The sequence below is a fragment of the Phoca vitulina genome, unplaced genomic scaffold (genome assembly GCF_004348235.1).
Source record: "Phoca vitulina isolate PV1807 unplaced genomic scaffold, GSC_HSeal_1.0 scaffold1, whole genome shotgun sequence".
Lineage (NCBI taxonomy): Eukaryota > Metazoa > Chordata > Mammalia > Carnivora > Phocidae > Phoca > Phoca vitulina.
In genome coordinates, this window is record NW_022589704.1 from 69607908 (window position 1) to 69621920 (window position 14013).

The following is a 14013-nucleotide window of genomic DNA, read 5'->3' on the forward strand; positions in this document are numbered from 1 at the left end:
CTCAAAGATACCTATGTAACAACATACATTTGGAGCTCAAGTGTTACACAGTAATACATAACTACATGTGTTTCAAAAATTATATTCTAATTATAAAATGTATATAATCTCTTGTTCTACATCAAGCCGTTAACTGCATAACAATGATACTTGTTCCACTTTCTGTATTTTCTATTTATTTATAGAAACTGGGTGGTGGATGCAGGTGCTTATGGTGAGCTGCTTGGCAACCTAAACCTTAGTAATATTTGCTTTGGGAAGTGAAATCAAGGAGAGAACACTCAAGCTGGAAAGCTGAAATTCTAACCTGGTCTAAAGCCCAGTCACTCCTTCTAAAATGCAAATAATGTTCTTTATCAATTCTTATGATAAGTATTCTTTTTTTAAAAAGATTTTATTTATTTATTTGAGAGAGAGAGAGTGAGAGAGCACACAAGCAGGGGGAGCGACAGCAGAGGGAGAAGCAGGCTCCCCGCTGAGCAGGGAGCCCGATGCGGGGCTCGATCCCGGGATGCTGGGATCATGACCTGAGCCAAAGGCAGACACCCAACTAACTGAGCCACCCAGGTGCCCCTATGATAAGCATTCCTAAATACCAAATAGTATATTCTTTACTATCAGTGAGGTCCCCTGAGACCTTGTAATTTTTATTTGTGGTTCTACCTCAGGAATAAAGTCGTCTCTTTAATTCACCTACCAGTCATAATAAATAATATGTGTCACACTCTCAACTAAATCTTTGAGCAACAAAACTCTTTAAAATAGCTAGCGAGAATATATGGGACTGCAAACACTGTGTAGGTAGGCATCTAGATCTCATCGTTAGAGATAGACCCCAGTTTTCTTCCGAAGTCCTGCTCGGCTTCCTTGATACTCCCAGCTCTATCTTTTCTGGTTGCAGAAGGCTGTCGGTAGCCTGACAGATCTCCTGAAGGCCCCTGCTTATCTGAACATTCAAAAAAAATATATACTTATCCTATTTCTGGGTTCATCTTTGACCTATGACATTTTGGGACTAAGAATGGCTTGCGCTTATTCATTCATTAATGTTAATCCTTAATAATCAAATTGTAGCCATATAGCATCTATACCTAAAATGCTAGCATAAGAGATTCCACATCTGCTCTTGGGCAGTAAGAGTCCTCACTTTCCCTATTTTTAGAGGAAAATCTTAGAAATGGAGAACAAAGGCTCATAGTAAATTAAGAGTGTCTTAGCCAAGCCAGCATCATCTTCATTCTTGTATTCACCAAAGGCCACCCTTGGATTAATGCAGTTTCTCAAAGTCAGTGCTACTGACATTTGGGGTCACACAGTTCTTTGCTGTGGGGGCTGCCCGGTACATTGTAGGATGTTTAGCAGCATCCCTAGGCTCTACCCTCTAGATACCACTAGCTCTCCCAAATCATGACAGACAAAAATGTCCCCTAGGGGGACAAAATCATCCCCAGTGGAGGACAACTGGATTAATGGAAAGGTAGAAGGAAGCTACTCTTTTCACATAAGTAATAAAACTGACACAGAACTCCTGCAGGAAAATAAACTCATGCAGCAGAAAGCAGGCTGGCCTTTCTTATTCCCTGTCCTAAACTCCCTCAGGCCATGTTCTAGATTGCTGCTTAGATGTTGACAATGAAGTCCATTTTCTCAGTAAAAGGAAAAAAAAAAAAAAGCCACGGAAATGATATATGATATGAGGTTGCCCCATTGTCGACCGTAGGAATATTATAAATACTGCCATATTAGTTAATAATCCACAAGATTTTCTAAACACATTTTTGTGTAGGACCCTTCAACATTCAGTATATTTAAACAATTCTAAATAAATGTCTTGGTTTAAAATCCCTACTTGTTTAAAGTAAGAGTAATTCTGTAGTTTTGTTTTTCTGTATAAAGATGGAAATCCATCAACCATAGACCTAATCTAATTATGTAATTTATTTTTTTTTTAAGCCAGGAAATAGGCACTGGGCTGTTTGTTCCATTGAATGTTCTCTGCAAAGTCGTCTGTTGCAGTATCCATTGTCACGGTTGTGTTGCCGGTTAAGGTTACTTCAATGTGAATAGAAATGGAGGAATCCTGCCATGGACATTTGAAACAGTATTTTTTTCATAGTCATTTCCCACCACTTCTTCCCCCCCAACCCCCGCCCCCCAGTATTCAAACATATGCTCAATACTTTCAGGAAGGAAGGAAAGCTACCCAGGAGGTATAAAATGAGCGTGATTCAAATGTTTTGTCAGCTGGAGTCCTAGCCAGCAACCAATTTTCACAAACTCTTGTACGTTATTCAAATTATCATAATATTATTCAAATAATCATAACACAGCATTGGGTCTTTGACCTATTAATTATCCTTTCATCCATTCTCTCCCCGCTGCCGAGTTAATTAGTCAGATGGTGGGGTCTCTGCTTTATGTACATTATCTCAACCACAGAAAGCCACAGAGTTGTGTCAAGTACTGCAGTTAAAGTCATCCTTTTCCATCCTAATAATCATGTATGCAAATTATTTTTTAATCTTTTTACTCTGGCTAATAGCCTTCCTATTCAGAGGAGAGTAGACTTCCCTTCATTCCTTTTCCACTGTCTGTGTGTATTTGTTTTTAAGAAGAAATGAGTGGCAGCCAGCCACCACCAGCCTTGACTGTATTCTTGCCCTAGTTTTCCCTCTCCTTGAAATAGAGGAAAGCACTTCTTAGACATGTGGAATTCTCTTCATCCTGTCCTTTGTGCCCCAAAACCGTGGTTGAGCGTTCTTGATTGGCACTGGCCATGGGATATGGTCCTATCCCCTGCCACACCAACTCCACCCAGCTCATCGTTCAGAAACCTGACCCCCAGTGGTTCAGGGTGGCTTCCCGAAATTCCTTTCTTGTGTACTAGCAGAGCTCACTCGATGACATCAGTCTCAGTAAGTAAACATCAAGCTACATATTTCATGTCAGAAATGCCATGAGGGTGCTAATTTTCTTTTTATATACCTCTAAACAAACTGAATGGATTTTCTGTCAAGCTTTTTCTTTTTTAAGAATACAAGAGTCCCTTTCAGATGGGCAAGGGAGATTATTTTTATAAACGCAAGATTGAAATTAGCATAGTTTTCTTTTCCATTCTATCAGTGAAAGTTGAGCCAGGAAAGCAGAAACTACTCTAGATATTTTCAAATAGAAGCAATCTGACGCAGTGAATGAATGACACCGTGATGGAAGAGCTAAGAAGCCAAAGAGGGAATGCAGGCAGCCTGGAGATTAGCAACAGCAGGAAGCCAAAAGCATGGCTGGCAAAGAGGTGGTGATACTAGAATCCAGAAGCCAGGCCTCCGGCCACAGCTTGAGTCCCAGAGGGGGCTGCCCAGGAGACCTGGCACCACAGAGCAATGCGGTCGCTGCAGGGAACCACCCCATGAGGCAGAAACAGAAAGTGAGAAATACCTCAGCTCCTTCCTTCTTCCTGTAGTCGAATCTCTCCCCAGGCCTCCACTGATGCAACTTGGCTAGAAGCCAGGTGCAAGGAAGCCTGGAAAACATTATTTACAGGAGAAGAGTGGGAGATGAATCTGGGAGTTGCATCCATCTTCTCTTTCAGTGATAGTTGAGTGAATGCAGAGCTAATCAACATCAGTTAAATGACAGATCCATGAGGCCCATATGCAGGTGCACATAGAATTAAGCCCCACTTGTCTAGAATTCATGAGAACTCACAAGAAGCTTATCCCAGTCTAAATAATTAAAGAGTAAGCCAAGGAGGTTCAAGGAAAAAACACAACCAACTCAGAAACCATCTATTTCAAGTGTTCTGGTACCTCGGGGATGTTAGGGCTGGCAGAATAATGTCCAAGTCCTCATCTCCAGAAACTGTGGATGTGGTACTTAACATGACAAAAGGGATTTTGCAGATGTGATCAAGGTTAAGAACCTTGAGATGGGGAGATTCTCCTGGACTATCTGGTGGGTCCAAACTTATCATAGGAGTCCTTAAAACTGGAGAATCTTTCCTGGGCACAATGACAGAGAGAGAGATGGTGACAGGAAGGGGTGTCAGAGAGGTGTGAGAAGGACTCACTGGCTATTACTGGTTTTAAAGATGGAAGAAGGGAGCTGGAAGCCAAGAAGGTGGATAGCCTCTAGAAGCTGGAAATGGCAAGGCAACAGACTCTACTCACCCCACCTGCTGCCATCTATAAATCTTTCCACTCCCTACTCAGTCTATCACTTCCATCCACATCACAATAGGCTGGTATTTCTTCCATCTTATTGAAAAAAACAACAACTTTACATGACCTTAGTTCTTCAGTGGTTACTACCCCACTCCTTTGCTCTTCTTTGCAGCAAGCCCTTCAAAGAATTTGTCTACACGTGTTCTGTTTGATTTCATATTTCCTATTTTCATTCACACCCACTCCAATCAGAGGAACTGCCCACACCCCCCTCAGTCATGGTAAATTCTCAGTCTTCACCTTACTTGCCTTAGCGGCAGCATTTGACAGAACTGACCACTTTCTCCATACATGTTTTTTCACTTGCCTTCTGGAACATCAAGTTCTGCTTTTCCTTCTACTTCAGGGGTCACTGCCTCTGCTTTATGGCTTGTTCCTCTTCCCCCGGCCTCTTATGTTGGTGCGCCCCAGGACTCAGACCCTGGCCATCTTTCCTTCAGTATCTATACTCATTCCTTTGATGATCTTATCCTTTCTCTTGGATTTAAATGTCATCTATACAGTGATGATTCCCAAATGTCATCCCTAGTCCAGAATTCCCTCCAGAACCCAGAAAGCCAACGGCCTACTTACCATCTCCAATAGAATGTCTAATAGGCATCTCAGCTGACCCCGGCCAAAGTGAATTCCAGATCCTCCCTCCAAACCTACTCCACCTTAGCCCTTCCCATCCCCGTTCATGATAACCCCATCCTTCCGTTAGCTCAGGTCAAAAACTTTTGGTTCATCCTTTGTTCCCTTTTTTCACTCACACCTTCAGACTATACCTTCAAAATATATACAGATCTCAAAGCCAATGAACATACCTAGCAACTACTTACCAGTTTTTAATTAAAAGGAACCCAGAATTCTTGAATAAATGGCTGCTTCTTGGGCTGGGGCTGGGAAAGTACAAAATAAGCCTGGATCACTTTATTGTACCAGAAGTGAGAGGGTGCTTAAATTATGATAGGGACATGTCAAAGGGTCACAGAACCCAGTTTGAAAAGGTTCCCACTGACCAAACCTCAGATAATTCAGGCATCTAAATAAATGTGAGTATGTTTTTCTTATGTGGCAGCAGGAAATTAAGGTTGCAGATAGGATTTAGGTTGCTAATTAACGGACCTGAAAATACAGAGATTATCCTGGATTATCTGAGTGGCTCAATCTAAGCACCTGAGCTCTTACGATAAGAAAATCTCTTCTGGCGGTGGCCAGAAAGAGATGTGACAACAAATGAAGGGTCAGAGGCATGTAATATTGCTGGCTTTGAAGACAGAGGAGTTGGGGACCACGAGCCTAGGAATGCGAGAAGCCTCTGGAATCTGGTAAAGCCAAAGGAAAGGATTCTTTCCTAGAGCCTGCTGATGCCTTGGTTTTAAGACTTGATTTTAGGAGTGTAGGACTGCTGACCTACAAGGCTATAAGATAATAAATTTATTTTAAACCAATAAATTTGTGGTAATTTGTTAAAGCATCAGTAGAAAATTTATACATCCCTAAAATGACTACCACTCCCAATTCTCTATACCCCTTCTGTATTTTTCATGAGTCCCAAATATTAGCTGTTTTGTTATGTATTTATTTGTTATTACATGATGTCTGTTCCCAGTATTTCCAGAAGGCAGAGTTTGTCTGCTTTATTCTCTGCTGTGTCCACAGTACTTAGAGCACTACCTGAACAGAAAGGACACTCGATAAATGTTGGTTGAATAAATATTGAAATTGCAAATTTACATTAATAAGAACAGCCATTTCTGAAAGTGCTTTAATGCTTTCAATCTGAAATAGCAGATTTAGAACTTGCCATAACGCTTTCAGTATACTCTTCAGATTTTACCCTTAAATAATTTCTATAAGGGTGATTTTCATTTTCCTGCAGTAAAATCCACAGAATAGCAATAAATGCATCCAGGGCTGATTTTTTTAAGGATAACTCCCACTGATCAGCAGGAGGAACTCCTGAACCCACTTTAATAAATGGATAACATCTCACCAATTTCATCTACTGTTTAGAGAACCTCCTCCAGCCATAAATCAGCTCTATGACCTAAGAACTGGGCAGGGAATTGTCAGAGTCCCTCTGCTGAGTAATTCCAGAAATGCCTTCAAGCTCAACAAAGGAGAGATCTGACATTAGAAAGCTGAAATTTACAACCTAAGGAAAAACCCCAGTAGGGCAAAACAAAACATCATGCTGAAGCCCCAAGAGACCTTTTCAGTGCTTGCTTCCAAAAGTCTTCATATCTCTGTAAAAGACTATTTTTCAATGAAGCAAATTAATCCATGAAAATTCAGCCTAAATTTTAACCATGATTGTAAATCTTTACCTTTGTCATGATTCTTTCTAATGTTCCAGCAGGTGATCATATAAACAGACTGCTGTGGGTCTGTTTGGCTGGAAAAGCAATGAAAGGGCATTCTCCTGAGGACTGGACAGAAACCTTTGGATGCCAACGGTAAAGAGCTTAGGTCCTTTTCTGTGACCTGGACAGTGGCATAAACTGCCTAGGTAAACATCAGGAAAGCTGAACACACTTTTAAACATGGCAAAGTGTTTTGGAGCCCAGCTTTACTCAAGAAACTCTCTTAGATTCCTAATAAGGATGTATTCTTTCAAGACCAAAACCAAACCAAAACAAACAACAATGATTTCCTTTCATCTGCAAACACAGTACTTATATTTATTACTTTCATCTAATGAAATAATAAAATATTTTGATCTGTTGGTTCATCTTCCTCTTCAGAGTAACACACTTTTTTCTTAGAGTAACAAACCTAATTAAAATCAAGACTCCACCAATTATTGTGAAAATGTATATAAACTGTTCTTACCCAGCCCCTAAGAGTTGCTCATCCAAACTGCACTAAAATTGGGATATATTCTTATTTGCTGGCTTGCTAAATTTTCACTTACACCTACATACAGGATACTATGTATATCTACTGGATAAACTTAGATGTGGGACAGGCTCAAGTGAACTTTAAAACAACTTTTTAAGTTACATGAGGCTAAATCTTGGTTTATGAACTGAAATATTGGGTTGTTGGGTACTGAGCAATTACACAAAGATTTATTGAGCCATTTGTTCTCACAATCAAAAGTTTTCCTTACATAAAAATGTCTTCTACACTTGGCTCTTCAAATACCTACTCATGTTCTTACATCTTTGGAAAATAACATTTTTATTTATCAGGCAGGCAGAAGCTGTGTGTTTTAACTTTCATCAATGACCTGCTTGAAGAAATAGGCAACTCATTGATTTAGCTGATGTAGTCACCTGGAGAGAGAGTGAACTTCTTAACAGATGGGATTGGAATTCAAAATGACCTTGCTAAGTTGGAGAGGCAGATAGACTCAGGCAGAAAGACACTCAAGAATGATGAGCATAATAATTAATTTGAGTGAAAATAGAGCAAAAAAAGTATGTCAGAAGAAAGGGGCAAACATGGTAAGCAAAGGTGGGCTCTAAAGGGCCTGAAGGTTGTTGAGCTGAAGCTAATTAAGTAACAAAATGATTAATAAAATAAATGAATAATTAAAGCAAGCATAATACCTACCACAGGTTTATATCCACATGTGGAAGGAGAGGTTAAAGAAATTTAAAATCTCTGTAAGATTCAGAGAATAAGAACTAACAGGTGAAATTTTGCAAGGAGTTTCTTTTAAACAAGAAAATATTAAAATATTAATTTCTTGAGAGCCTACTATGTTAAGTAACGGAAATACAAAAGGGTACTTATCCTCATTTGCTCTCAAAGAGGCAAGAATCTAGGGGTGTCTGGGTGGCTCAGTCGGTTAAGCGTCTGCCTTCAGCTCGGGTCCTGATCTCAGGGTCCTGGGATCGAGCCCCACATCGGGCTCCCTGCTCAGTGAGGCGCCTGTTTCTCCCTCTGCCTGCCGCTCCCCCTTCTTGTGCTCTCTCTCTGTCAAGTAAATAAATAAAATCTTAAAAAAAAAAGAGGCAAGAGTCTAATAAGAGAAATATAAGTAAACAAACAAATACAACAAATGGATATTTTGGTGGAAGATTGACAAAATATTTAGCAATAATCTCTAAGCATGTGTAATTACAATACTAAATAGGAAACTAAAGCATAGAGAGATAAGAATGCTGCCTGAGTTGGTAAGCGGTGGAGGCAGAAATTAAACACGAGTGATGTGACGCCAGGGCCATGCGTTTCACCTACCACTGCCTCCCGTCTAAGGGCACAAAAATGAAAAGTTGTAAGGACAGTGAGTTAGGGACTACAAGTGTCTGACATCTAATACTCAAGCCTAGAAAGCCAATTTCTACTGACCTCTATTCAAAAAAGCTTCGCCAAGCTGGGACTCTGAAATATACAGGCCGATTCCACAGGCAACGTGGGGCTCCACACTAAGATGTCCCCTTTTCCTGCTATCAGATACATTCTTTTCCTGGTACAATATTGGAAGAGAGTTCTCTCTTCCAATGTTCAGGGACTTATTTGTGTGACCCCCAAGTAAAACAGCTTATTTTAAGAGTGGAGATAGAAATGGGTAGAACAAGAACCTCCACCATGAGGCCAGGACTGTTTGGGATCCCATAGGAAGATACCCCCCACCCCCCCACCCCAGCCTCATGGGAAATGTGGGGCATCAGCCTCAGGGAGATGAAGTCGGGGAGCTCTTATTTAGGGTGGCTCTAGGAACCCCCTCAGCAGCAGGAATCAATGGAACGTCTACCGTCAGAATGACTTAACTCTTTGGGCTTTGTTTTTCCCAGTCTTCATGTTGCCAGCCAACTGACTCATCCTTTCTTCCCTTAATTCTCTGTCTCACAGTTCATGCCAGCTCATAGATTCTGCTCTCCTCCCCCATCATGCCATCACATTTGTGTGCCTGACCACCTTAAACTTTGGTTTTTTAGCTCCTGCTAATGCCCTCCATCAATTTCTCTCCAAAATTTTTACTGAAACAGGTACTGATTGGCCAAGCCGATCTCATTTTCCCTTTTTGAAGAAAACTTTTCATGCCCATTGCCTTTATAGGTTGTAGGTCAACCCATTAAATGTCTGACTCCAGTTTGAATTGGTCGTGTGTTTCTAGTGATTGTGATGTTGTGGGGCCGAGGTGGGATGGGAAGAGCAGGGCAGGCCTCTGTGGGTCAGAACTTGGCCACTTCTGCTTAAGGAATGGTTCAGGATGGCTCACTCAGGCAGGAACCAACATTTGTTGACCTTTAGGATGGGCTAAGTACATACATTGCATTTAATCTCACAACAGCCATAAACAGTAAGTAGCGCTGCCCCTAGAGACAAGTGATAACATTGATTAAGTCACTGTCTGTGGCAGAGCTTAGATTTGAACCAGGTTTGCCTGACTTCAAAGGCCTTGACCCTCCCCAAATCCCATGCTTCTTCTCATCATTTTGCCCCTAAACATGTTCCTGCAAGCAAGGACTGGGAGGAGATATAAAAGGAGTAGCTGAGAGTTACTACCAATAATTTTTTGAACCATGCTCTTGGAAGAAAACTTAGATAAAATAGGTATCTCCCTATATTGAGTTTATTTGTTCCATAGAGAATGTTAAGAACATAATGGGCAACTAACATGTTCATCTTGGCAAATGTTGCTCAAATGCAAATACTTGAACCAGATATAAGAAGAGCAAACCAACTTTGAGGCGCCTGGGTGGCTCAGTCAATTGAATGTCTGACTCTTGGTTTGGGCTCGGGTCATGATCTCAGAGTCCTGGGATCGAGCCCTGAGTGGGGCTCTGAACTCAGTGGGGGTCTGTTGGAAGATTCTCTCCCTCCCCCAGCTCATTCTCTCTCTCTCTCTCTCTCTCTCTCTCTCTCTCTCAAATAAATAAATAAATAAATAAATACATACATACATCTTTTTTTTTTTTTTTTAAAGGAGAGTAAACATTTGTGTAATGCTTTCTCTGGGCAAAACCCTTTATGTAATGTACATTTAATCCTCACAACAACCTGAGGTGCCTGGAGGGCTCAGACAGTTAAGTGTCTGCTTTCTGCTCAGGTCACGATCCGGGGGTTCTTGGACCAAGCCCTGCCTCCGGCTTTCTGCTCAGCAGGGAGTCTGCTTCTCCCTTGTCCGTGCGCCCCCCCCAACCCCGTCCGCATTCTCTCTCTCAAATAAATAAATAAAATCTTAAAAAAAAATCCTCACAACAACCCCACAAAGAAGGTATTTTACCATCTCCATTTTACAGAGGAAAACTGAGGTGGTGTGAGGGGAAACACTTGCCCAGGGTCACTCAGCTATGAGCAGCAGAGCCTGGACCTCAAATCAGCCCACTTGGCTCCGTAGCCTGTGTGGGCTATGCTCTTCTATTATTCTACGGTTTTCTTTGGGCACGTGCAAAAATACTTACCTAGATGAGCATGTTTTAGCTGTCCTCTGAGGAAATGGAAAAAGTTTCATTAATTTAGATGCAATTTTTGAAGTTTTGCTACAATAAAAAAGGCATAAATCTATCATGGGTAACAGCCTGTCAAGATTTTTTAAAGCAGCTTCATATACCAATATTTGAATTATTGTTTAAGTCTCACAGAATTACTCTTCCATCTGTTTGGGACTGACATGTGAAGAGTTATGAGTCACAAGGAAGTCTGTAAACAATAGAGTATCAAGCATTCATTGTATCATTTACTCTTGAAAAAACGATGGTTCCTGAATATTGAAGTGTTCTCATTGTTGCTATAACAACTTCAGCTCGCTATTGTGACTTTCTCTGTTCAAGGCGGATGCTTGTGTTTACCAGAATGAAGGTTCAGGAGGTTTAGAAATATAATCTATCTGTAATGCATGTCACTTAGCCAATTCATTTATAAAAGAAAATAATGAGCAACTGGCAGAAGGTAATGAATGAAATTCTTCGAGAAATGAGCTCAGAGGAGTTCAGTGTGAAATACGCTTTGAATAAAGCACGCTCCCGACTGTGGCTGCGCATTATTCTTACACCAGAAGGCAGACAGCATTTGACCAAGGCTCAGGCGCTCTGGACCACTTGTAAAACCACCACCCGGAACAATGCCTGGCACCGCCATTTGCTGAACAAATGATAAACAGATGCTAGAATCTCCCATACAGGGCCACAGTTAGTCTTTGGTTTCTTTAGTTGATCTGCCGTTGATATCAAGTAGACAACACAACACTTGCTTTACCTGGGAAGTCAGGTGTTCCTGTTTTTTGAGTTCTTGCTTTAGTCTTGATTTTCCAGCATAGAAGATGCATGCTCAGCAAGCAATTTCAACACTCCTGAACTGTTCACATTCAAGGAAACAGACACCAGTCTTCTAGTTTACAATTCAGAAGCAGGGATGAATTTTTTCACTACAGAGCTGTTTTAATCACTCTTGCTGCCTTCAAATATAAACTGCAAGAACAGCTGTTCTGCTATGAACAGCAAGAGTGCAAAGTACGAGTCCAAAGTACCCGGAAACCAAGTATACAGGCAACTGAGAGACATTCTCCCCACAAAAGAGAAATTCTCAAGGCGTTGTTGAGCTATTCAGAGAAGCCCATACCTTCCCACAGCCCTGGTCCGACAGTTGAAAGAAATGTCCGCGGTGCTGGGGCAGGTACAAATATCGCCACTTTCCTGGGGGAGGTCTTGCTCATGCTCACGTACGATCCCTCAAAAACCACACACGTAGGGAAGAAAATGGAACCTAAATTGCACGCAGCGGAGCCTGCCAAACCTCGTGGGTCTGGACAAAAAGAAAGAGCCACCCCGCCAACCGGCACTGTGACTTCGCTGTCAACACTCCTGTCTCTCACACCCGCTGTGTTCCACGGCAGGTATCCAGGACCATCCTGGAGGGAAGCAGGGCGCACCTGCCAGCATTATTCACTTTTCCTCTTCCTCCTACATCTCTTTCTCCTATCAGCCCTTTCACCTGTCCCCTGCCCACACGCAAGTGTCAAATCTCTCTGTGGGCCTCTTGGAAGAAAAATACGGTAACTGGAAAATTATTTTTGGAACACCTAGAACTTGATTCTAAGATTACCATAAATTGTACACAGCATCACAGGTTTTATAATAGCTGTGCGGGAGGAAAAAGGCATACAAATCAATTGTGCAAGTACTGTATATACTTTAAATAACTCACAAAAGCATTCGTATGGAACTATAGGCTAACTTTCTTCTTCAGTGTAATGAGAAAAGTTTGAGTTGCAGATTTGTTCATACATGTTGTCTAAAGAGTCTTCAGATTCACTTTCGGCCCTTGACAGGTATGTCCGGCATCGGGGTGACAAGCTGTTTTTCACAACCAGTGCTCATTATTTTGGTTTCTTTAGCCCTTGAAGATTGACAGGATACTTCTGAGGGATATTGAAAAATATCAGAATTTCTTCTGCACTTCCTATTTGGTTAAACTAATAGTTTCACATTTTTCCTTCATTAAATTACATCTCCCTGGAAGTTAAACAGCTTTTCTTGAAAGTCAGCCTGGAGCCTTTGACAGCTGTGTTACTCATAAAAGTTGAGCCTCTTCATGGTCCATCCTGGCATGGTATCACCTTCGAGAGAAAAACCAATCTTAATGTCCAGAAATCATCAAAAAGTAATTTAAATCTTTAGTGCAATCTTTTAAAAATGCCAAAAGAGGATTTTATTTATAGCACATAGAAAACCATATTCAAATACTCTTTCTCCATCTCTGTCTCTTGCCCCTTCCTTCCACTCTGTCCACCACCAAATGGAACAAAACAAAACATCTCCTTGAAACTCTGTCTAAATCCCACCCCCCCACTGGTTGTTCTCCTCTCTCTTCTCTTCCCTTCTGTTTTCTGAATTCCTTTCTCTCTTCCATAAGAAACCCTCTATCTTCCCCTGTGTGAATTAGCCAAGCTGGCTGTCTTCCCCTCACCTATGACCCAAATGCCACCACAAAGTGGGAAACCAATGGAATCAAAAGACTTCTCCACTGCAGGAAGGGAGAGCCAAAGGCGTATATTGTCTTATCAAAGGATATATTCAAGTTGTGAGTGATGATTCTTCAAATACATCAATTAATGACCCTCAAAGTCTCATAGCTTTAAAATATTCTGTTTATGCAGGATTTGGTCATTTCTTTTGCCTTAAATTGAATTGCCTGGCAGGTATCAGTCAATCTTCTGTGTACAAAATAATATGCAGCCAAGTGTAGTAATTTTGAGATCATTTGAAAGAGCAATAAATAAATTTAAGTTTAATTGAAGGTCAATATTAGTTACCCAATGTCTAATTTTGTACATTTTATATATTTGCAGAAAATAAGAACTTCATCCAAACTTACTGATCTGCATGCACCCGGCTATTGTCACTTATCATTGGTTGTAAGAAGCATTGGAATTTCACTATGGTTATCTAGTTGAGGAAATAATGACATTTGGGGGCTCCTAGGGCTTCTGTGGGTTATGTATAATATTAAGAGGGAGTTGCTTATTAAGGGACTGAATCTATTCTGTTTTCCAAGTTTTACCTACAAATCCTAAGATAGAATATTTCTAATGAGGTTACTAAAGCACCTAATCCAAAACAACTTTGTGTTTTTTCTTCCATTTTAAAAATGAAAGTATAATTTACATACAGTACTATTTATCCACTTACTGGACAGTTCTGCAATTTCTGACATCTACAGTTATGTAACTACCACCTCAATCAAAATACGAAATAGTCCCTATCATTTTGCTTCTTCTGAGGGTCATATAAATGGAATCACATACCATGTAGCCTTTTAGGTTTGGTTCTCTTCACTTATCATTGGGCATTTGAGACTCATCCAAATTGTTGAGTGTATCAATAATTCATTCCTTTTTATTTCTGAGTAGTAT